This window comes from Rhinolophus sinicus, chromosome 17 (assembly GCF_057876585.1).
Source record: "Rhinolophus sinicus isolate RSI-liver-muscle chromosome 17, RSI-T2T, whole genome shotgun sequence".
Taxonomy (NCBI): Eukaryota; Metazoa; Chordata; class Mammalia; order Chiroptera; family Rhinolophidae; genus Rhinolophus; species Rhinolophus sinicus.
Genome location: NC_142517.1, coordinates 62,467,683 through 62,493,983, shown reverse-complemented (window position 1 = coordinate 62,493,983; position 26,301 = coordinate 62,467,683). Strand labels below are relative to the sequence as shown.

The window sequence follows — 26,301 nt, the reverse complement described above, 5'->3', positions numbered from 1 at the left end:
TCTATTTTTAACTTTTTGAGGAGCCTCCATACTGTTTTCCATAGTGGGTGCACCAATTTACATTCCCACCAGGGCACAAGTGTTCCCTTTTCTCTACATCCTTGTTATCTCTTCTCTTTTTGATAATAGTCATTCTTTAAGGTGTGAGGTGGTATCTCATTTTGGTTTTGATTTGCATTTCCCTGATGATTGGTGATGCTAAGTATCATTTCATGTACCTGTATGTCTTCTTTGGAAAAATGTCTATTCAAATTCTCTGCTCATTTTTTAATTGAAATGTTCGGGGTTTTTTGCTATTAAGTTTTATGAGGTCTTTATATAGTTTGGATCTTAGTCCCATATCAGATATATGACCTGCAAATATCTTCTCCCATTCAGTAGGTGGCCTTTTCATTGGGTTGATGGTTTCCTTTGCTGTGTAGAAGTTTTTTAGTTTGATGTAGTCCCACTTGTTTATTTTTGCTCTTGTTGCCTTTGCTTTTGGTCAAAAAAGCATCACCGAGACCTGTGTTAAGGGGCTTAACACCTACATTTTCTTCTAGGAGTTTTATGGTTTTAAGTCTTACAGTCAAATCTTTAATTCATTTCGACTTAATTTTTGTGTATGGTGTAAGATAGTGGTCCAGTTTTATTCTTTTGCATATGGCTGTCCAGTTTTCCCAACACAATTTATTAAAGAGACTGTCCTTTCCCCATTGTATATTTTGGCTCCTTTGTTGTACATTAATTGACCTTATATATGTGGGTTTATTTCTGGGCTCTGTATTCCGTTCCATTGATCTATGTGTCTGTTTTTATGCCAATACCATACTGTTTTGATTACTGTAGCTTTGTAATATACTTGAAATCAGAGAGTATGATGCCTCCAACTTTGTTGTTCCTCAAGACTGCTTAGGCTATTTGGGATCTTTTACAGTTCCATGTGAATTTTAGGATTGTTTGTTCTATTTCTGTGAAAAATGCCATTGGAATAGTGATAGGGATTTCATTGAATTTGTAAATTGCTTTGAGTAGTATAGACATTTTAACAGTATTAATTCTTCCAATCCATAAGCATGGAAAATCTGTGGCTTCTTTAATTTCTCTCATCAATGTTTTGTAGTTTTCAGTGTACAGGCCTTTTACCTCCTTGGTTAAATTTATTCCTAAGTATTTTATTTTCATGCAATTGTAAATGAAATTGTTTTCTTAATTTCTGCTTGATATTTCATTATTAGGATATAGAAATGCAACAGATTTTTGTATATTGATTTTATGTACTGTAACTTTACTGAATTAATTTATTCTATTAGTTTTTTGGTGTAGTCTTTGGGGTTTTCTATATGTAATATAATGTCATTTACAAATAGTGACAATTTTACTTCTTTCCAATTTGGATGCCTGTTATATAGCACCTTAATTTTAATTGCTCCATATTATTGCATTGTATGAATATGCTATATAGGATAGACTTAATGAGCCGTGTAACCAGGAGAGTCATACATGGCTCCACACTCAGAAGGGCCTGTTCTTAGTTTAATAACTTTATCTTTGAATTTGAGTTTTGTTATGAAAGTCCAGTTGAACAGTGCAGCATTTGCTGGGGTCTTGGAGCTTTGGCTCAAAAGTGATCCTACCTCCTACTATTTTCCTGGAATAGGTTCTCGGTCAACCACTCCCCACCCCTGGAACCTCCTTCTGGGTGTCTCCCTTGCATCCCCATCCAGCACCTGCTGCTGCCCTGTGCCCTGTTGAGGGTCTGTGTGAAGACACAGAGAGGGTGTACCTGGGGTGTAATATGGATCAGTCCCTGGTCCAGGCTGGCAACACCATAGCAAATTCTGAATTGATTTGGGTGGGAGGGGTGGGAGGCGGGTGCGAGCCTTTCATCCACCTGTGCTAGGAACCTAGCATGTCCAGGCATAGAGGTTGCAATACTCTGTGAGTTGGAGTGGTGGGTGGCCCATGGGAAGGGGAGATGAATAGCTTCTCTTTCTGAGTCTAGGTCTGGCAGCTGGTGGGAGGGGTAACCCAGCATTTGATGAGTTTCATGACTGCACTGGTGTGGAGTCATGAGGTGGGTTCCCCAAGTGCCTGGGAGGACCTACGCTTGCCCCAGGAGTATTCCTGAGCCCCATGAAGCATGATATTAAATAGCATATCAAAAGCACCATGACACGTGAAGAGAGACCACAGAAGAAAGGAAAACGCTTTTTCCCTCCTTTTGGAGCAAGGTACCCAAATTTTTATTTGGTACTAGGCTTGACAAATTATGTGGTCAGCCCTGATCCTATAATTTGTTTCTCCATGTACTATTTAAATCAATTTGTGTAATTTACAAACTATACCCATGTAAAAATGTATAATTAGATGCATTTTGACATATTTATACACCCATGAAGCTGCTACCAAAACCAAAATTCAGAACATTTCCTTCACCCCCAAAAGATCCTTCATGCCCTCTGCAGTCAATTTCTCCTTCCATCCTTGGCCCCTAGACAACTGTTGATCTGCTTTTTGTCATTAAAGATTAGTTTATAAATCATAGTATGTGTGCTTTTGTGCATGGCTTCTTTTACTCAGCATGATTTGGAGAATCCACTTATTTTTGATGGACAGTTGAATTTTTTTCCAACTTGGGGCTATTATGAAGAATACTGTTGTTAATATTTGTTAAAAAAGAAATAACAGGACAGTAAATGGGGGCTATAAAAAGGGAGTCATTAATCCCCATGATAGCAAACCAAGACTTAATTGCAATATTCAACCTCTGCCAGAAATGTGAACTTTAAACAGTTAATCTGGAATTTCCTGATTACCTCTAGTAAGGTAATTTGCATAATAAGACCCCTGTCATTCCCTTTGCCCCCCCAATAAAGATCACCCACCTGAAACAATCCTTTCTGTTGTTTTGCAAATAACTCCCTTGCCCCACCCTCTTTCTGCCTATAAAAACATTCCATTTTGTACAACGCCCAAGTAATGAATCACCTAATAAAGCCAATTATATCTTCAAATTTACTTGGTTGAATTTTGTTTTTTTAACAGATTTGGTGGCAGTGATGAGATCAAAGGAGACTTCCAGCAGCTTCAGGGACAAGGAACACAGGGATGGCACCCACAAACCCTTTGGAGGCCATAGTCATTCTCACCATATCTAGGGTCATTTGTAAGTTCCTCTCGGTTTTGAGCTCCACTCTTTGCATTTAAGCTCCTGATCTAATTGATTTTTCCTTTACAAAACAGATCAGATTGAGCTGGTGGACGGTTTTGCCTGGAGCCCAGTTGAGCTGGCAGATGATTCTCCCCAGAGCAAAGCACCTAGCCTTTCAGAAGGCAATTGCCAGGACAGTAACATCTCTTGGTTATTGCTGATATAGCAGAAAAGCCCAGCCCTTGGTTCTATTCCCAGACTCCACACTAGAAACTGGGTTTAGTCTGCAATTCCCAATTGTTTGGAATCCTTCCCCAGAGTCTATGTTGGGAACTGTTGGTGAAGTGGCAGCTGCAGTTTTTGTAGAAGCAGTCCACAGTTCCCATTCCTGGGGTTTGCTGGTTCAATTCTTTCCCCAGTCCATGATTCCACAGGAATTGTTGGTGGTGTGCACGCAGCCTTCTTTTGTCCATGATGCAGTAACATCTCTTGGTTACTGCCAATATATTAAGGTGCACATGTCTGTTTGCCTTATTTTGTATAGATAAATGTGAAGAAAAATGGGATTCTTTATATCCCAAAATTTGAGCCTGCCACCTTCTGGCACACCTGTTTAACAACTACAGTCCCAAATGCTGCAGATATGTAGCAAAATGACAAAGTATTAATGATGGTCATTAAGGGGAACATTCCAATCAGGCAGAATTGTTCATTTACGAAATGAACTTGAGAGAAAAGGATCCCAGTTGAACAAAAATAAATGGGATGCCTACTTTAATTGGTATGCAGAAGCTTACCAAAGGTTTCTAGATTCCAAAATAACCTACATTGAAAGATTCATTGCAACAGGCTAATAATAAAAAAAATTAAAGACACAAAAGGTATTTAAGAGATCTAACCAAGATGGTGGCATAGATAAATGCTGTGCTTGCCTCATCCTGTGAACACATCAAAATTACAACTAAATTATAGAACAGTCAACCTGGAGAAACACCTGAAGTCTAGCTGAACAGAAGTTTTATAACTAAGAATATAAAGAATAAGCCACGTCAAGATTGGTAGGAGGGGCTCAAAATGGGTTGGTCCCACACCCTCATGTGGCAGTTGAAAATCGGGAAAGATATCTCAGCCACAGAGGTTTCCCCTGGAGGAGCAAGGGACGCCAGCCTCAAACCAGGTTCCCTAGCTCGGAGTACTGGTGCCAGGAAAAGGAGCCCCCAAAACATCTGTCAGTGAAAAATAGTGGGAATTCCAACTGTCCGGGTGGATGGAAGGCTTCAGGTAACCCAGATGTCTTCTTAAATGGCCCATGCAGGCACTCATCCTGGGCTGCAGCAGAGGGGCAGTGATTGGGGACATATGGGAGGAGACTGAGTTGTGTGACCTCTGGGCAAGGACTGGAGGGACAGTTGCCATGTTCCCTGTGTAGGGCCCTTCTCCCATGCAGCCAGCAGGTGGGTGCCATCTTTCCTGAGCCTCTTTCCCATGCCCATGGCCAAATCTGAATGAGAATCTGAATTGGTCTGGTGAGCTCTGATTGCTCCACCCAGGTGACTCACTGACATGCCACCACACCCAGCTCCTTACTACAGGAGGCTTTATCAGTGGCTGAGCCAGCAGGTTGCAGCAGGCCTTGGAGTATCCTGGATTTTTACAGAGCTACCAGACCCAGTACTGATGGCAGCCATCCTCGGTTCATAGTGTGTCCTGTCCCACGAGCCTCCAGGTCCAGCACAGGCAGCAACCAACTGTGGATCACTTTGTAGGTCCTACCAGGTTCTCAATGGCTGGTCACAGATCATGGCAGACCTGACCCTGCATTGGAACCCTCATGAGAGGCCCCAGAACCAACATACTTGGAGGTTGGCTTCAGACCACAACAGAGCACCACCCAATTAGCCCCACAAGTGGCATAGCCAAAGGTCGGTCTCAACAGGCACCAGAGCCCACTAGAGTGAATCCCACTCCATAGGGTAAGCCCCTCCCACAGCAGCCCGTAAGCTGTGAATGTGGCCAAACCCCACTGCCATTCAGCCTGAGGGTCAATACCACCCACTGATGAGCCAACAGCAATCAAGGCTCAACTATAACAGGAAGGCACACACAACCCATGCAAAGGACACACCTGGAGCACCCAGCTCAGGTGACCAGGGAGACTGGGCCACTGGATCCCACAGGACATCTACTACATAAGGCCACCTGGCAAGACTGAGAGACATAGCAGATCTACCTAATGCAAAGAAACAAACACAGAGAGGCAGCAAAAAGGGGGAGGAAAAGAAATATATCCCAAATGAAAGAACAGAAGAAAACTCCAGATAAAGAACTAAATGAAATGAAAGCAAGCAACCTACCAGATGCAGACTTTAAAACAATGATTATAAGGCTGCTCAAGGAACTTAGTGAGAACTTCAACAAAGAGGGAGCAAGCATAAAAAAAGGACATAGAAACCATAAAAACCACTCAGAAGTGAAGAATACATAACTAAAATGAAGAATGCACTACAAGGAATCATCAGCAAACTAGATGAAGCAGAAGATCGAATCAGTGATTTGGAAGACAAGGTAGCAAAAAACATCCAACCAGACAGTAAAAAGAAAAAAGAATCCAAAAAATGAGGATAGTTTAAGAGAACTCTGGGACAACATCAAGCATAGCAACATTCACATCATAGGTGTACGAGTAGGGAAAGAGAGAGATTCAGAACTTATTTGAAGAAATAATGACTGAAAACTTTCCTAACCTGGCAAAGGAAATAGACATACAAGCACAGGAAGCACAGAGAATCCCAAAAAAGATGAACGCAAACAGGCCCACACCAAGACACATTATAATTAAAACGGCAAAGGTTAAAAATGAAGAGAGAAACCTAAAGACAGCAAGAGAAAAACAGTTAGCTACCTACAAGGGAGCTCCCATAAGACTGTCAGCTGATTTCTCAATAGAAACTTTGCAGGCCAGAAGGAATTGGCACAAAATATTCAAAGTGATGAAAAGCAAGTACCTACAACCAAGATTACTCTACCCAGCAAGGCTATCATTTAAAATCGAAGAACAGATAAAGAGCTTCCCAGACAAGAAAAAGCTAAAGAAGTTCATCAACACCAAACCAGTATTACAAGGAATCTTAGAGGGAATTCTTTAAGACAGAAAAAATATATACATGAATAATAAAATGGCAATAACCACATATCTATCAACAATTACTTTCAATGTAAATGAATTAAATGCTCTAATCAAAAGCATAGGGTGGCTAAATGGGTAAGAAAACAAAACCCTTACATATGCTGTCTACAAAAGACTCACTTCAGATTGAAAGACACACACAGACTTAAAGTAAAGGGATGGAAAAAGTTATTTCATGAAAATAGAAAATAAAAGCCAAAAACCGGGGGTAGCAATATTTATACCAGACAAAATTGACTTTAAAACAAATGTTATAACAAGAGACAAAGAAGAACCCAGTAATCCCTCTTCCTGGTATTTATCCAAAGAAAACCAAAAACACTACTTCGAGGGGATGTGTGCGTCCATATGTTCATTGCGGCATTATTTACAGTAGTAAAACTGTGGAAGCAGCCTGGGTGTCCGTCAATGGATGAATGGATAAAGAGGAGGTGGTACATATATACAATGGAATATTGCTCGGCCATGGAAAGGAATGGGTTCTTGTAATCTGAGGTGGCATGGATGGACCTGGAGGGTATTGTGCTGAGTGAAGTATGTCAGAGAAAGACAGATGTATGTGATTTCACTTATATGTGGAATCTGAAAAACAAAATAAGCAAACACACAAAGCAGAAACAAACTCATACATACAGGGAACATTTTGATGGTTGACAAGCCAGATGGGAGGGGGGTGTAGGGGACTGGTGAAAAAGGGGAAGGGATTGAGAAGTACAAATTGGTTGTTACAAAATAGTCATGGGAATGTAGGGTATAGCATAAGGAGTATAGTCAATAATATTGTAATAACTATGGTGTCAGATGGTTACTAAATTTAATTGTGATAAATGGGAGGAGGATTGGGGGCAGGGTGAAAAAGGTGAAGGCATTAAGAAGTATAAATTGGTAATCATGGGGATGTAAAGCATAGGGAATATAGCCAATAATATGATAATAGCTATGTATATTCCTGTGTGGGTTCTAGACTAGTCAGGGGGATCACTTCTTAAATTATACAATTGTCTAACTACTATGCTGTACACCTGAAATTAATATAAAATAATATTGAATGTCAGAAAAAAGAAAAAATGCAAAAAATCAATGATTTTTCTAAATTAAGGAAAATTAAGTACAAGGTTAAAATATAGTTTTAAAAAGGTATTTAAAACAAAACCTAGGCCTCCTGCATTACACCCTCCTAACGGTCCATTATCAAAACACTGGCCCAGAAATTGATGTCTCGGTTGTAATTTATCTGGGACACTGGAGAAGAGGTTGTCCTCAAAGGTCCTATGCAAATTCTTGAATGCCTTCATATCTACCTTCAAAGGACAGCCCCCTCACCCCACACAGGAGCCCATCCCAAAGTTGATGGGACTCTTCTGAAATTTTCTGGAAAACTACTACATTATTCCCTTAAACAGCCACAGGGAAACAAAAATTAAAGTTAATGGGATTATGCAGTACTGCCAGAAATATTTACTGTCTGTCCTGGCTAGAACCTGAAAAGATATCTGAAAGGATTTAATAACATTTTGATCAGAAATTTGGTCAAATTGGAAGATAATATTCAGAGCCTGATAGGAATTTTTTTTTTTTTTTTAATGCCTTCTTCCGTGCTAAACTATGTACCCAGAGGGAAAGAAACATTCCAACAGTAGGTAGGTAGATGGTGCGTCAGTGCCTTGATGTTTTCAGGCCGCAATCCAGTTGTTTGGGGAACTGGATACAACTGTCTTTGTCTTGCAAATCTCTGCAGGGTCAGAGGTGTGGGTCTGGTGGTTCACAGTTCACCTGCAGTGACCTTTCATTGCCAGACTTTTGCCATCCTGATGTTCTTACAACATGGCAACAGTCTGCTCCAGAAGTAGAAGATTAAGATGGGTAAACAGTGGCTGTAAATTAAATGGTCAGGGTTATGGAATACAGCCTTCTGCTGATGCCTTGTTGACTCATGCTAGTACCATGTTTCCCCCAAGATAAGACCTAGCTGGACAATCAGCTCTAATGCATCTTTTGGAGCAAAAATTTATATAAGACCTGGTCTTATTTTACTATAAGACCATGTCTAATATAATATAATATAATACAATGTAATACAATATAATATAATTAATATAATATAATATAATAAATATAATTAATATAATACCAGATCTTATATTAAATTTTGCTCCAAAAGATGCATTAGAGCTGATTGTCCAGCTAGGTCTTATTTTCGGGGAAACAGGTATGACCAGCTACTGTAAGCCTTTATGTCTTATGCTCACACCTATCATCAACAGGTGAAAACTTCCCCAGATCCCAATTCGAAGGATTGTATTCATTACAGTCTAGAGCCTGGTGACAGTATTCTGAAAGTATCATCAGGGGAAGACAGCCCACGAGCCCCATTGGAAAGACCCTTACCAAGTACTCCTGACCACTGGCATGCTACAACTAGAAAACATTGAGTCATGGATACACCTCTCAGGCTGTACCTGACATCTGGTCCTGTAGATGCTAGAGACGTCCAAATCAAATTGATGAAGAAGGGAAGACTGCTTCCACCCAAGACGGAGTATCAAGACTCCAACCTTAACTAAACATGAAACACTTTCTCCTTTCCTTTCCTTTACTCTAACATTGGCCTGGAAAGATAACACCATCATCTGTTTCTCCCAGGCTATTGCTCAAGGAGGTAACATTTCCTATTGGTCAAGTTGTCAAAGATTCCGATTTATCCATAATTATCTAGCTCAGATTTGTCCCCACTCACTAAGAGAGCTCAACAGCAGCACCATCTTTACAAGGCATTTAGGATGACTCTTTGTTTCAGGCTAGGACATTCTCTTCCTATATACACTAAAAACTTGACTGACCCCTGGCTTAAACAGGTAAATGCAGCAATTCCTGTGAATAAGTCCATTCACAGTGCCACCTTGGTGAAATGGTTTGTGCCCAACAGGATTTATCTTTGTCTGTGGTGGCTATCATTCTCCTTGGGCCTATGAATGCTAGATAGCTGGTACACAACCAGGCAAGGCCTCTTAGCTTATCTAACTGTGCCCCTAACTGTTCACAGATGAACTGAAACTGCTCATTGGTCAACGCCCCTGAATTTACAGTGTCAAGTTAGAAAGGATTCACTTCCTTTGGCAGATCCATACTTCCCTAGTCAGGAATAAATACAAATGAGTCTATCATAAGGAAACTCTCCTTAGCTCTTGAAAATATTGCAGAATCTGCTTTAAAGCAATAGCTACATCCCCAAATCCTTAGATTCTCTGGCCAAAGTTGTTCTTGATAATGGAATAACCCCTGATTATCTTTTAGCTGAGCAAGGAGATGTCTGCTGCGGCCAACATCACCAGCTGTACCTGGATTAACACTTCAGGGAAGTTTAAATACATGTTCACAGCTGCTAACTACTAAGCAAATGATCTCCCTAGGATTGGAGTGCTTAAGAGGGAACAAGAGAAAGCGACAGCCTTGAAAGTTGTGAACCTGGGGGTCTTGGCCTGAGAGTGTTCCAAGATTTAGCAAAATATTGTGACCTACGAATACCACACAGAGGATCCACAAAAGCTGCAAGACCTACCTAGCCATAGCTGAGACTAACACTAATGCCTTAATTTTTTGTCACATGTCTCAGGCTGAGAGATTAAAAAGGGGGAAATTGTTAAAAAGGAAATAACAGGCCCAAGATGATAGCCCTTATGATAGCAAACTGAAACGTAATTGCAGTATTCAACCTCTCCCAGAAATGTGAACTTTAAACAGTTAATTTGAAATTTCCTTATTAGCACTAGTAAGGTAATTTACACAATAAGACCCCTGCCATTCTCACTCCCCCCAAAAAGATGACTAGGCCTGAAACAATGCTTTCTTTTTTGCAAATAGCTCCCTTGCCCCGCCCTCTTTCTGCCTATAAAAATCTTCCACTTTGTACAACTCTTCAGAGCACCTTCCTGCTTGCTAAATGGGATGCTGCCTAATTCATGAATCACCCAATAAAGTGAATTAGATCTTCAAATTTACTCAGTTGAATTTTGTTTTCTTAACACATTCTTATACACATGTCCTTGTACACATGTACACAAGTGTCTCTAGGGGTCACACATAAGGTCATGGGATATGCTTAGCTTCTGTTTTGTTAGAGAAAGCCAGACTATTTTCCAAAGTGGTTGTGACAATTTAAATTCTCACCAACAGCTATGACAATTTCTACTGCTTTACATCTTTGTCAACTCTTGGCATTATCAGACACTGTTAGTATTTCGTTTATGGTTTTAATTTGCATTTCTCTGACTACATGTTTTTACAGAGTTATTGGCTTTTATATTTTTCTAGAAAGTTGTCCATTTTTTCTAACTTTTCAAATGTATTGGCATAAAGTTGTTTACAATACCTTGGTGTCCTATTAATGTGTGCAAGATGTGTAGTAATGACTCCTTTTCATTCCTGACATAGGTTATTTATACCTTTATTTTCCCTCTCTCTTCCCCCACCCCCACCCCTTTCTCATGCGTGCCCTCAGGTTCACCAGAGGTTTGTCAATTTTATTAGTCTTTTCAAAGAACTATCTTTTGGCTTTGTTGATCCTCTCTATTATATGCTTGTTTTCCATTTTATTAATTTCTGCTCTTACATTTATTTTTATATTTACGTATTTATTTATTTATTTCTACTTTCTTTTGGTCTATTTTATTCGTTTTCTAACTTCTTGAAATCGATGATTCAGTCATTTATCTTCAAGTGTTCTTCTTTTCTGATCTACTTACTTAAGGTTATTTATTTCCTTCTAAAAACTTTAACTGTCCCCAAACTATGCTATGCAGCATTTTCATTATTGTTCAGTTCAAACTATTTTCTAAATTCCATTATATGATCCGTAGGTTACTTATAAATGTGTTTCTTATTACCTATACATTGTAAATATCCTAAATTTTTGTTTTTTTTACCAATTTTTAGCTTAACACGTTGCGTACGGCGGGGTTTAAATCCCTTGTGAAGATTCTCGTGATCCGTACGCAACGTGTTAATTACATTGTGGTCAGAGATCATGATCTTCATGATTTGCAGTCTTTGGTTTTTTTGTGACTTCTTTATGGCCCAGTATATGGCAAAAATTTTAATATGTTCCTTATAGGTTTGAAAAGGAAATACTTTCTGTAGCTGTTGGGTACAGTGTTCTGTGTATGTGCATTATGTCAAATCTGTTAATCACGTTAGTTAAGTCATTTAAATCCTTATTCATTTTTTGTATTGTTATTCTGTCAATAACTGAGAGAATTTTTAAAATCTCACTATAGTTGTGCATCTTTCTATTTCTTCTTGTAATTCTATTAATCTTTGCTTTGTATATTTTGAGACCATGTTATTAGGAGCATTATAAATTTTAAATTGTAATATCTTCCTGATGAATTCAGTCTTTTATTGTTGAGTTATTCTCATTACAATCCAGGTGTTCCTTGGCTTGTGGCTGCATAACTCCAATCTCCCCCTCCATCTTGTGTCTGTGCCTTCTCCTCTTCTGCCTCTTATAAAGACACTTGTCATTAGATTTAAGAATCTGGATAATCCAGATTCTCATCTCCTAACGATTTCATCCCACCACTTAATTACATCGACAAAGACTCTTTTTCCAAATAAGGTCCCATTAAAACTTGGACATACCTTTGGAGGCCACCACTCAACCCACTACGCTTACCATCTTTCTTCTCTTGTGATTGGCATCTTTTTTTCTTGAATCTTGTTTTTAAGGAAGGGAAACTTCACTAAATTTGGGCTATTTCCAATAGAAACCAACATCCATACCCATACTGATTTTCTCTCTCCCCTCTCAATCATTACCTGATCACCACTCTCCACCCTTCACCATTCAGCACATCCCCTCTGAGAGGCAACCCCTGGTCTTTCTCTTTTAGGATAGAATGGTTGCCATTCATTCATTCATTTGTTCAGTTAATGCTTACTGAATATTTACCATGTGCCAGGCACAATGCTAGGCCTTGGATATACAATGGTGAATAAAGCAGACAAGACCCCTGCCCTCGTGGAACTCACACTCCAGTGGAAAGAATATACATTAAACAAGGTATTAAACATACACACTCATTGCATATTGTAGGAAATACGATGCAAATGAAGAACAGGTTCTGGGAGAGAGAATGAGTGTTGGAGCTTCACTGTACCTGGCTTATCTTCACGACAGCTCTCATGATGATTTATTCTGATTATCTGATCCCTTTGGCTTTTATTCCTTGGCTGCCAACACATCTTTTGTCCACACCATTTCTCTCAGCCATCATCCCTAACAGGAATAGACTCAGGTTTGACTCCACTTCCCTCTTTCCTGACCACCTTGCTGACTTAGCATGGCATGAGTCACTCTTGCTCTGAGAGACAAAGTTATGAGGAAAATTAGCCAACAAACAGGTGACAGAAAAAGAAAACTCCTAGCGTAAGGGATTTGGAGCTTGTAGGGGTGGAAAAATCACTCTGGAGTTGTCAGATGAACCTGATCCAGATAAAATACTCTGTGCTTAGATGAACAAACAGATAGTAAAGTAAATAAAAGTACAGTTTGAGCCCTGTTTGAAACAGTGGCATGTAAATGCCTCCTATACCTAGAGATTGTGTCACAAAAACAAATCTAAATATGTGGACTGTGAAAAAATAGAAGACAGAATACGCAACCAATGAATTTACATTTTCCCTCTCACCACAGTCTGGAAAATAAATCATTATATCCTTGGGGTTTCAGGATCTTAGAAGAAGTCCTAAAATGACAGGAAAGGACCTTCCAAAGTCTTCCTCAAGCTCAGGGCCCAGCATTTACAAACAAATCTCCGCCCCATCAGCTGTTCAGTCTTAGGTAGATTGTCTAACCGTACTCTGCCTCAGTTTCCCCATTTGTAAAATATGTAATAATAATGGGGCTCTCAAGGGGTTTTAATGCTTAATATATGGTAGGCATTATAATATTATAATATAATTTTTCCAGCACCCAGCTCAGTGCGAGCACATATCAGGTGCCCAATATATATTTTATTGTTTGATTAGCTGTGCTTTTATTATTGGGGCCTCTCTCAAATAGTGAGAATGTATCTCTGCAATAAATGGGTAGGTGTTCTCTGCAGCCGCACAGAGGCTTTCAGAGGCCTGGTGATAGGTCTGTGAAGAGTGACCCAGAGGCATCCCAAGGCAGCTGAGCCCAGCTAAGCCCCCAAGCCTGGAAAGGAAGAGACGTCCTCCACTGGTCCAAGTGCCTTGCTGGACCTATTATCTTCCACCTCCCTAGGCAGACATGATCAAGAAGCAGAGAGCACATTGGATATTCGTTATTTAAATAAATATATAAAAAGCTGGGTAATGCTTATGAACATTCTTAGTCAAGCTTAGCTAAAAGGAAACTCAAGCTGGCTAGGAAGGCTTTGCCAACCACCTGCTCAGCATAGAAGGTTGCATAGCATTAGCTTTCCCCAGCAGGACGTTGCCCCGGTCCCTGGCCCCACACCAGGATTCAGAGCTCTCTTTCCTGACCAGAGTTCTATCTCACACCCTGGGGTCTTTTGTAACCTCACCGTGTTTTAATTTCTCTGGTAGAGCAGCAGAAACTATCTTCTCTATTCTGTCATCTGCTTCACCAACCCCAGATGTAAAAAGCCAAATCATGAACTATAAGAGGATGGGGTGGGGCCCTGCCTGCAACGTCCCCACTTTTGGCTGCTTCCCTGCGTGTTTAATGAAAACTTCAGCTCTGCAGGGTCTCTGCTCATGGGGGCCTAGTACCGCAGGTAAAAAGCGTCTCAGTCTGAACTGCACTAGCTCCCAATCTACGAAATGGAATAAGAAGGGATTCTCAGGGAAGAAGAGAGCCATTCTGCAGGACTGTCTACCTGAAAGGGTAAGGTTCATCCTATAAATTTTGATGGAAAATTTGATGGACCCAATCAATTAAATCATCTAAAATTTGAGGAGATTTGTTTCTACCACAAATTAAAATAAGGCCAGAATTTTTATTCTCAAAAGAGCCTGAGCCACTGTTTGGAAAGGAAGGTTGATATTTATTATTATGGGTTTTTTAGTAGTCAGCTGACAACAATTTTAAAAATCGAGAATTGAGACAGAATTAAGCACTCAGATATGAACTTAGTCCATCACAGTTAAGGTCAATACTGTACACTGGTTAATCTTGGGTTCACAAGCTGTGGGGATAAGACAGAGAAAAAAAACATTTATTTCCTGAAAGCTAAGAACTAACCTCCCTCTCTAATCCCAGACCGCATTATCCTGATAAATAAGGAAGTTGTGCTTATTAACAGGCGCTTAATAAGATTGCAGCCCCTTTTAAATATCCTGAAGACACTGGCCGCTTTCCTCTCCAGCAGTAAACTGCAGTGAGCAACTCAGGGTCATTTCCTGCTCTTCCTTGACTACCCGCTGCAGCCTGCAGACATGGCTGACCAGGGCAAAACGCCACGAGTCATCTTTCTTCCAACACATGGATATGAGAGCAGCACCATTTGCAGGAAAGCTCAATTTTGTTTTATTTTGTCTAATGTGGTGCTGGGACAGAACAGGCTGTCCCTACTCCAAGGCTGGAGAATTTAATTTTCTCTCTTGCCTGTGGAAATGTGATCAGCATATAACCCTAGTGAAGCACAGAACATTAACATTAACCTAAGATGGTCCCTTAAGGCCCTCCCTGGGTCACTGGAGACAGCAGCGCTGTTCCTTCTGGCCGAACCCAGGTCCAACCTCAGAACACAGAGCTCTTGACTAGCCCCACCAACCACAGTAGGCATGTGTGATTAAAGCCACCATGAATTTCCTTAGTTGAAAGATGCATATTATTTTTTCAGAAGGAGAGAAAAACACATTGCTATTTTACTGTTGGCACCAGAATACCATTGAGGGAAGAGAATTAGATCTAACAACGGTAATGTACATTCATTTTGATGCTCTTTTCAGTGCTATTTTCAAATTCCCCTGTTATCTCTAACCCCTCAGTAAGTGTCTAGTATAGACAACCACCTTGTACTTCGGAAGTCTTGGGGAATGAAGGAAGAACGGTGGTGCTTGTGTGGAGTGAAACACGGGGGAGAGAGGACCAAAGCTGCAGATGCTGAAAGACATGGTAGAAGCACGGAAGCAGTAGACAGGCAGGCTGCAGTGTAGACAAACTCAGAGAGAGGCAGACACAAGAGAAACCTGCAGAGAAGGGGCCAGGGAATGGGGAAACAGGCAGATGGGAATAAAGGACCTTGGGGCTGTTACATGGAAAGAGGCTTTCCAAGCAGTAGACATTTGTTTAACACACCTGTTGTCATTCATATTCATTTAGTACCCTGACTTTTTTGCAAAATGTAATCTCAGAAGCACTTTTTAAATTTTTTTTATTTCCATTTACTTAAAGCTCATCCGTGATGATGGATATTTGCTATGATTATTTTGTATGTGCATTAGAATACACGAAGTATCTTTCAGAAAATTTTTTTTCTTTTTCTAATTAAATTTATTGGGGTGACAATAGTTAGTAAAATTATACAGGTTTCAATTGTATCATTCTATAATACCTCATCTATATATCACATTGTGTACTCACCACCCAAAGTCAGTTCTTCTTCCATCACCATATAATTGACCCCCTTTACCCTCTTATATCACCCCCCCATCCTCTGATAACCACTAAATTGTTGTCTGTGTCTATGAGTTTTTATTTCTTTGTTTATCTTGTTACTTTGTCGCTTTCAGTTTCATATATATGAGAGAAGTCATATGGTTTTCGACTTTTTCTGTCTGACTTATTCCCTTAGCATAATAATCAGAAGCACTTTCTATATTAATAATATATTATCTTCATAAATATCATTTTCAAATGGTGTCATACTAGCCTATTAAGTAGATTTGCCATGAATGATTTAATATATCCCTATCTTTGACTTTTAAATAAATTCAAAATTTTAGCTATTAAGGATGATGATGCTGTGAATATCTTTGTATAAAAGCTTTTATCAGAGGATAATTTCCTCATGATAAATTACCAGTAATGGAATTTACTGAGTCAGATGGTATAAAATTCTCAAACTTTTGATAAATATTGGTAAAGTAGTTTTTTCTTCCATCAATACTAATGAGAATCCCACTTTCTCTGCACTTAGCAAAGCTCTCTATTAAGTCCTACTTATTCTCTGTCTCTGGAGGGAGACTGTAAGACTGACGGGTTTTTAGAGGCTACCGGTACATTCTAAGATATTGAAGTTGCCTTCCAATTAGGCTATGTCATTTAAACTCACACCAACTGTGTATGAAAATACTCAATCCTCCACACTGTCTGCAACCCTGGGTACTATAAAACTTAAAATAACTATTTTTTTGGTCAATCTGATAATCAAAATATCTTATTATTTTAGTTTACATTTCCACAACTGCTAGAGAGGCTAAATATCTTTTTATATTACTAGCTACTTACATTTTTTCGTCTGTGAATTACCTATTCACATACCTTGCCCATTATTCTATTAGATTGTCCATATTTTACTTGGTGATTTGGAAGAGGCCTCTAAATACTACCAAATTATATTGCCTACTATTTATCTGAAAATATTTTCTTCCTGTCTTCTTTGTTTTTAATGCTTTTTATTGTACAGAAATTTTTAAGTTCTGTATAATCAGATCTGTCTTTCTCTTTCGGTAACTGTTAGGAGGGTCTTACCCATCCCAAGATTATAAATATATTCTCAGAAGTTTTATTCTAATCATTTTGTTTTTTAAATTGGCTACTTAATCTACATGGAACTTAGTTTTGTATATGTTGTGAAGTGTGATTTTATTTTATTTTTCCAAAAAAAGGTTAGCAATTGTCCATTTATCACAAACTGAATCCACAGTCTTCTTGGATTTAGTTTCACAGTCTCTAATTATTAACTTCATAATAGCTTTTGTTCTACTAGAGCAAGTCACTCCTTGATATTTTTCCTGTTTTAAAATTTAATTAATTTTCTTATATATTTACTTTTGTACATACACTTTAGAATCATCTTGAAGAGAATTATTTTTAAAAGCAATTGATTTGTTATTGAGATTATACTGATTATATTATATTAATTTGAGGATAAGTTATTATTTATACTAATTTATACATTATAAATTATAATTTGAAGATAAATAGTTCCTTGGTAATAATATTAAATCTTTTTATGCATAAAATGGCATTACTCTCCATCTATTTATTTGTTTGGACTACTTTTCTATTTCTTCTATTTTTATTGATATCGAATATTTCACTTTGTCTTGATTAAATGTTTTAATAAGAGTTTTATTGAAATACAATTCACATACCATAAAGTTCATCCTTTTAAAGTATATAATTCAGTGGTATTTAATATCTTGATAGCATTGTGCTATCTAATTCTAAAAGATTTTTATCACTCCTGATAGAAACTCCATACCCATTAACTGTCACTTTCCATTCCTTTCCTCCCCCTGCTCCTGGCAATTAATGATCTACTTTCTGTCTCTATGAAATTGCCTATCCTGGACATTTCATATAAGTTGAATTATATAATATGTGACCGTTTGTTTCTGGCTTCTTTCACTTAGCTTAATGATTTCAATGTTCACCTATGTTGCAGAATGTTATCAGAACTTTACTCCTTTTTATGGCCAAATAATATTCCATTATATGGGTTTATCACATATTGTTTATTCATCAGTTGATAGACATTTATGTTGTTTCCACTTTTGGTTATTATGATAATGCTGCAATGAATGTTTGTGTACAAGTTTTTGGTGAACATATGTTTTCAATTCTCTTGAGTATATACCTTGGATATAGGTATATATGCTTATACCTATATATATATACCTGGAATTAGTGGATCATATAACTCTATAACATTTTGAGGAACTGCCAAACTGTTTTCCATGATAATCCATTTTCACCAGCTATTTATGAGGATCCCAATTTCTCTATATCATCACCAACACTTCTTATTGTCTATCATTTTGATTATAGCCATCTTAGTGAATATGAATTTGCCATCTTAGTGAGTATGAAGTTGTATCTCATTGTGCTTTTGATTTGCATTTCCCAAATGATTAATGATATTGAGCATCTTTTCATGTGATTATTGACTACTTATTCCTGTTTTATTCTAAGAGCTTTATAGTTTTAACTCTTATATTTAGGTCTATGATATATTTTAAGCTAACTTCTGTATGTAGTGTGAAATTGGGATCCACCTTCATTGCTTTGCATGTAGCCATCCTCTTTTTTCAATATCATTTGTTGACAACACTACTCTTTCCCCCATTTAATGGTCTTCGCACCCTTGTTGACAATCAGTTGACCATAGATTCATGGATTTATTTCTGGACTCTCTGTTCTATTCCATTGATCTGTATGTCTATCCTTATGCCAGTACTACATAATTTTGATGATGACTATAGCTTTGTAGTAAGCTTTGAAATAGAGAAGTGTGTGTCCTTAACCTTGTTCTTCTTTTTCAAAATTGTTTTGACTCTTCTCAGTGCCTTGCAATTCCATATGAATTTTAGAATCAACTCATCAATTTCTACCCCCAAAAAAGTCAACTGGGATTCTGACAGGGACTACATTAAATCTGTAAACCCATCTAGGTTGTATTGCCATCTTATTAATATTAGCTCTTCTGATTCATGAACATGGGATGTTTTTCCATTTATTTAGGTTTTCTTTAATTTCTTTTGCCTATGTTTTGTTGTTTTCAGTGTATAAGTCTCGCACTTATTTGGTTAAATTTATTGCTAAGTATTTCATTTTTTGATACTATTGTAAGTAGAATTTTTTTCTTAGTTTTATTTTCAGATTGTTCATTGTTTGTGTATAGAAACAACTTGGTTTTGTATATTGATCATGTATTCTGCAACCTTCTGGACTCACTTATTCATTCTTATAATTTTTGTACATTTTGTAATATTTTCTACATATGTCATGAAGATAGTTATATTTCTTTTTTTCTGATCTGAATGCTTTCTATTTTTTTTCTAGCCTAACTGCCCTCACTAGAACCTCCAGAACAATGTTGAATAGAAGTAGTGAGAGCAGACATACTTGTCTTATTTCTTATCTAAAGGAAAAAAATCCAGTCTTTCACCATTATGTGGATTTTTCAAAGATGCCTTTTATCAGGTGGAGGAAGATCTCTTCTATTTCTAGTTTGTTCAGTGTTTTTATTTTCACAAAATCATGCTGTATTTTGTCAAAAACTTTTCCTGCATCTATTGAGATGACAATGTGGTTTTTGTCCTTTATTTTCTTAATATAATGTATTACAATAATTGATTTTCAGATGCTAAACCAACCTTGGATTACTGGGATAAATCTCACTGGTCATGGCATATAATCCCTTTTATATGCTGCTGCTGGATTTGATTTGCTAGTATTTTGTTGAGAATTTTTGTTTCTATATTCATAAGGAATATTGGTCTATAATTTTCTTTTCTTGCAATGTCTGTGAATGATTTTAGTATCAGAGTAATACTGGCTTGACAGAATGAGTTGGGAAGGATTTCCTCCTCTCCTCTTTTGGAAGAGTTTGTAAAAGGTTGGTGACAATTCTTCTTTCAATATTTGATACAATTCATCTGTGAAGCCATCTGGGCCTAGACATTTCTTTGTAGTACCTTTTTTGATTACTAATTTAATCTCTTTACTTATTATAGGTCTATTCCAGTCTCTATTTCTTCCTGAGTCATTTTTAGTAGTTTATGTCTTTCTAAGAACTTATTCATTTCATTTAGGTCTACTTTTTTTATTTCTGTAAAGTCAGTAGTAATCCTCCCTCTTTCATTCCTTGTTTTAGTAAACTGCGTGTTCTCTCCTTTTTCTAATTAGTTTAGCTAAAGTTTTTAAAATTTTGTTGATCTTTTCAAAGAACCAAATTTTTATTTTATTGATTTTCTTTATTAGTGTTCTATGCCCTATTTCCACTGTAGGCCTTTATTCCTTCCTTCTGCTTGCTCTGGGTTTAGTTTGCCTGCTTTCTTCTGTTTGTTTCTCATGCTGAAAGGCAAGATTTTGTTTTGAGATCTACCTTTTCCTTACAGATGTTTACAGCTATAAATTTCCCTCTAAGCACTGCTTTATCTATATCCCATAAGTTTTCGTATGTTGTTCATTTTCATTCATCTCAAAGAATTTTATAATGTACCTTATAATTTATTCTTTGACATACTGGTTATATAGGAGTGTGTTGTTTAATTTCCACATATTTGTGATTCCCCAAATTTCTTCATGTAATTGATTTCTAATTTCATTCCACATGGTCAGAAAGCATAAGTTGATTCTATTCAACAGTACTTATGACATGTGTTTTATTCCAGGAACCGTTCTGGGCATTGGGGATAAAGCAATAATCAAATAGACAAAATCTCTATTTTCACAAAGTTTGCATTTTGTAAGAGAGACAGACAATAACACATAAATGTATATGTCAGATAATGAGGTGATGATGTATTTTAGGGGGAAAAATATGGCAAGGTATCAGCAACAAGCAATTAAGAATGAAATTTTTAAAGGATGCCAATACAATTACATCAAAAAGCATCAAAAACCTAAGAATAAATTTAGCAAAATATGTGCAAGGCTTATACACTGAAAAGTATACATTATTAGTGAGAGAAATTAAAGAAGACTTAAATAAGTGGGAGAATATGCCATGTTGGTGGATTAGAAGTCTAAATGTTATAAGGATGTCAATTTTCTCCAAAATTGGTCTAGAGAGTCAATGTAATCCCAATTAAAAATTTACTGGGGTATGTCTGTGTGTTGACAAACTGATTCTAAAAATTTACATGGTAATACAAAGGTCCAAGAGGAGCCAAGATGATCTTAAAGAAAAATAAAGTTAAAAAATTTACTGTACCAGATTTCAAAACTTACTATAGTCACAATAAATAAGACAATAAATAAGGGTTGTATTTTGAAAAAAGAATAGGAAAATAGACCAATAGGATACAATAGAGAGTCTAGAGACAAAACTACACATATATGAGCACTTTATGACAAAAGTGACAAACAAAACAGGAGAGAAAGGTTGATCTTTTCAATAAATGGTGACAAGTCAATTGGATAGTCATTGGAAAAAAATGAAAATTGACTCAGGATGACTGTAGACCTTAATGTAAAAAGCAAAACAGTAAATCTTCCGTAAGTAACACTGGAGAATATATTCATGACTTGGTGTCGGCGAAGATTTCTTAAGCAGAACCAAAGCATACTAACAATAAAAGAAAAGACAGAAATTAGGCTACATTAAAGATAAGAACTTTTGTTCATGAAAAGACACTACTAAGAGAGTGAAAAGGAAAACCACAGAATTATAAAAGATATTTCCATTATCAATAATTGACCAAGAACCTAGAATATTTTTTAAAAGCCACTTATATATTGATAATGAAAATGAGAGATAATCCAATATTTAAAAGGGGTTGGAGGAAGGACACATAAACGGATATTGCACTAAAGAGAATATCCAAATAGTCAATAAACATATAGAAAGGGACTCAACTTCATTGGTCATCAGGGAAATGCAAATTAAAACTAGTTAATGTGATACCAGTGAACAACCATAAGAGTAATAAATAATTTTTTGAAGATAATGCAAAGTTTTGGTAAGAAGAGGAATAAATAAAAACTCTCAATGACTACTGGTGGAAATATAAATTGGTATGACCACTTTGGAAAATTCTTTGACAATATCTTCTAGTGCTAAACATATGTATACCTTTTAACCCAATAATTCTACTGCTACGTATTGCCCAACAGAAATGTAAGCACATGTACACCGAGAAACATATACAAGAATGTTCATGGGAATGTTATTCATAATAGCTAAAAACTGAAAGCTACTCAAATGACCAATCAATAGTAAAATGGATCAATAAATTGTGATATCGTCATATGCTGGAATAGTACACAGCAATGAAAAAGAACAGTACTGAACAATATGGTTGAATTTCACAAATTGTTGAGTGAAAGAAGCTCTATGTACCTAAAAGAGTATTTACTGAATGATCCCATTAGTATAAATGTAAATAATCTATGGTGCTAAAAGTCAGGATAGTGGTTATCTTCTGGGGGTTTTACAGAATGGAAAAGGGTATGGCGCTGGTCAGATTGTACATATTTCTAAACATATGTTATACTTCAATAGAGTTAGTTAATTAAAATAAAAACAAGCAAAAAAAGAGGCCCCATTTGAGTTTTTTAGAGTATCCTGAGAGAGGTTAGAGTAAAAAGATGACATGGGATACAAGTGAGAGTGTGAAAAACCCTTCAGTAATAAAACAGGTGACTGGGAACCAAAAAGGAAAGAAAGCCAATAAGAAGTTCAGAGTAGCTGGATTCCTTAAGTGTTTTAAAGAACAAAGTACTTAATATTCATTTTTAAGTTGTTTTTTGTGCTGCAATTTGCTCTAACCTCTCTGTGACCCCATTAACTCCACCCTCAAATTGCTCTCAAACCATCAGTGAAGTTTTTAACACTCTAAAAAACAGTAAAGTGGGATAAAGAAATAGTAATGGAGTGGGGAGAAAGGGGGGCAATGCTATTAGGGGATAGACATCCCAAAGGAATGTCTCTCTGAAAAGGTAACATTTGAATAGAGAGCAAAGGAAGTGAAGGAGAGTATTCCAGACACAAAAGTAAATGCAAAGACTCTGAGGCATTATATGCTGGACACTTTGAAAGACCAGCAAGGAAACCAGTGTGTGGAGCCAAGAAAGCTTGTAGGAAATGACATCAGAGAAATAGCCAGGGGCCAAATAATGCTGGCCTTTATGGGCTATGATTTTACTCTCAGAGAGATAGAAAGCCATTACAAGCAGGGTTTTAAGCAGAGAAATGACATAATTCAAGTTGTTTTAAATGTATAGCTCCAGTTGCTGTGGGAAGAATAATAGACTGTAAAGGGGCAAAGGTGGATGCAGGAACAGGTAGGAGGTTTTCTAAGAAAGGTGATGCTGACTTGAATGAGACTGCTAGTGGTGGAGATAGGGAAAAGAGGTTGATTCTGGATGTATTTGGAAATTAGAGCCAGCTAGACTTGCTGGTGAATTAGATATGGAACATGAGGGAGAGAGGCATCAAGGATGCCTCAGGAAAGAACTTTCTAACCCAAAGAGCTCTCTGACAATTGAATGAGTTTTCCCTTGATGCAGTTATTCTAGGGGCGGCAGTTATTCCTTCAGAGGGCTCTTCTTCCTCTAGCTTACCTGCCAAATAAGCTCCTAAGAGGTTTTCTGCCCTTACAGGTCATAGGCCCAGGTGACCTGTAAGATAGTTCATGTGCCAAATATTCTGGAACTTTAAGGCAGTCAGACCATGGTTCTGTACATCATAAATTTTTAGCCTAAATGGTTGCAAAGTAAATTTCCTACACCAAATTAACTTTTTAACTGTTGTGTACCTTTTTCACCACACGTGTGTTTTTATACTGGTCAAAATGGGTTAGAATGAACTGCAGGGGCAGATGCTTTGGTATAAGCAGACATCGTGCAAAGTGATGCCTGGGGGTGGGAAATGCTGATGTGTGAAAGGAAGGAGGAGCAGCCCCATCCTCTTGCCCTTAGGGATGGTTATGAATAGAGGCTACATCAGAAGAAAGTGTAATTGTAGAGTAAATAATTGATTTGTAAACAAACACTCTAACATTTTCAAAACCCCAGAATGTTATCTCTTCCAAAGCAACCGCCTTGGGAGTAATCTGCTAATGCTCCATAAATTATACAGTTGTCACAGTGCTGTTCTTGCTCAAAGCTTACTTGGAACTCTTCTTTGGGGTTTGTCCTGGAAATGAGTTAATGTAACTTCCTCCAAAATCCAGTGTCTCCAGTGGTCAGGTCCCTGAGAAGCTGAGCTGTCAAGGATCTCAGATTCTCCTAGTTGGCAGGAACGTTAAAGCTTCAACCCTAGCTGGTGTTTGACCTCCCATGACGTCACTGGTGCCAAGCAGGCATCTAATCTGGGGCAAACCTTGGAGTGAAGGGAATGTGGTTAACACCCCGAAAGCAACACTTTCACATCTTTCTAGATAGCTCTGATTGTCAGAAAGATCTCATTCATTTTGAACCCAACTTGCCTCACCATACCTTCCATCCACTGGTCGTAATGGAGTATGGGGCAGTATTTCCTATGTGCCACCTCCACCATTTTGCCATTTTTGTCATATCCAAATATCACTGGTCCTATTAGTTCTTAATATCTTTCTTTCATTCACATTACCCAGTTTTCACACATAAGATATTTTACTTTAAATGGAAACTACATCACCTAGTAATTGGAAAAACTGTATCAGTCAGAAATGAACAGCATAATGAATAATATCAGAAAGAAGAGAAAGTGATGATATTAAATTCTACTTAGGAAGCGTTGCCTAGCAAAGGTGCTGAGCCTGAAGCAGGCTCTCTTTGTTAAAACAGGAGATTAGCAGATGTTGAGAAGTGTAGAGACAAAGTACCACAAAAATGATACTTCTTCCTTGACATAACCCATAGGCTCAAGAGAACGGAAAAGGGCATACATTTTTCATCACGTGATCCACTGTTATTGAACCTCACTATATGTGTACCACTCAAAAGCATCTCCTATACCCATAGTGGGAGATGTACACACTGGGACCCACTGGCGAAATGGTCAAGCACCTTGGCTGTGGTCAAGCTGATCAGATTCAGGTGGTAGTTCTGTCACCTCCTTGCTGCCCAAGCCTATACACCTTAACCTCTGTCAGCTTCAGTGCCTTCATCTTTAAAATGAGAGTAATAGTAGCTCTTCAGAGTGATTCTTTCTTTTCAAGACATTTGAGCATTATATCCAGGTTGTAAGATGAATATTGAAGAGTATAAATTCAGCGTAAGACTCCAGGTTTGGGGCTGAATTAATTCAGCCTTTGGGCATTCATCAGGCTGTGCTTGTAGCCAACCAAAATCTCTAAGCTATTTTGATATGTTCTGCTACTGAACCAAATCCCCCATTGTGAACTCGTATTGCTGGGCATTTGGGCCTGAGGGAGAGCTTGGCGTTTATTCTTATTATAATAACTAGAGTTTCCCCTTCTCTTTAACCTGAACATTTGTTCAATTCCTTCTACCCTGCATTTGAAGGGAAGGAAGTCAAATGGGCAGAATTGCACTATGATGGGGATGGATGTGAGATTCCAGGTGTGAGTCTGCATTCTGTTGAAACATGAAAATGGAAACTTTTGGCTCAGTATCCGCTATGTATCAGGCACTTTCCTCTAGTGTTTCATTTAATAATCCAAGAACCAGTTAAGGTAGGTGCAATCCCCATTTTACAGGGATGAGCTCTGTATTTTTACTTGAAGTTATTAAGCATGGTTAACCATGCAATTTTTTACTTTCTTGGCTTAAAATTTTGTGAATATTTTACCTACTTTATCATGTTGCTTCATCTCCCTCTCCTTTTTTTTGCTTTTGCTTTATAAATACTCCCTCTTTGTTCTAAAAACATTTTGAGATACTCTTGCCTTGATGTTTATCATTTTAACGGTTGTATAATATCCCATTAAGTTATCCTACCATAATTTATGTAACCAATTTCCTATTGTTGACAATTTGGCTCTGTTTGCTTTTTGTGGTTTTTAAAATATTATTATTTTCTGTAATAAATGATCCTATTATAAACATCTGCACGACTATTATTTTGTTCTGGAAATTTCCCCAAGAATGGAATTACTACATCAAAGGGGATTTGTGGCTGTTTATAGAGACTAGCAAATTGGTTACTCAAAGGAGTGTGTGGTATTTGAGAGTAAAAAGAAAAATCTGGTTTTCTACAAAAGAAATGAATTTTCCACTTATTCATAAAATATTCGAGAGCTTGCTAGGTAGCGGGCGCCATGCCAGGGGCTGGGGACAGGGATGAGCACGGCAGGCCGGGTCCCGGTCTTCAAAGAGAGCACGGTGGAGTCTGGTAGAGGCAACGACGCGCTCCAGGTGCCTGCCTCTGGCCCG

General features: G+C 37.7%; 1 protein-coding gene across 4 annotated transcripts in view; it reads left to right on the top strand.

The window, feature by feature from the left end:
• CD86 (CD86 molecule) overlaps window positions 1–10,318 on the top strand; it is an 80,561-nt gene extending 70,243 nt beyond the window's left edge. For 2 of the 4 annotated variants that reach the window (XR_012495970.2, XR_012495960.2), the window contains 2 exons: window positions 1,640–3,148; window positions 8,585–10,318. The gene's annotated coding sequence lies outside the window, so the exon portion shown is untranslated. The remainder of the gene's footprint in view (window positions 1–1,639; window positions 3,149–8,584) is intronic. The other 2 variants (XM_019714047.3, XM_019714041.3) reach the window with 1 other exon arrangement.
• Window positions 10,319–26,301: the final 15,983 nt, after the last annotated feature.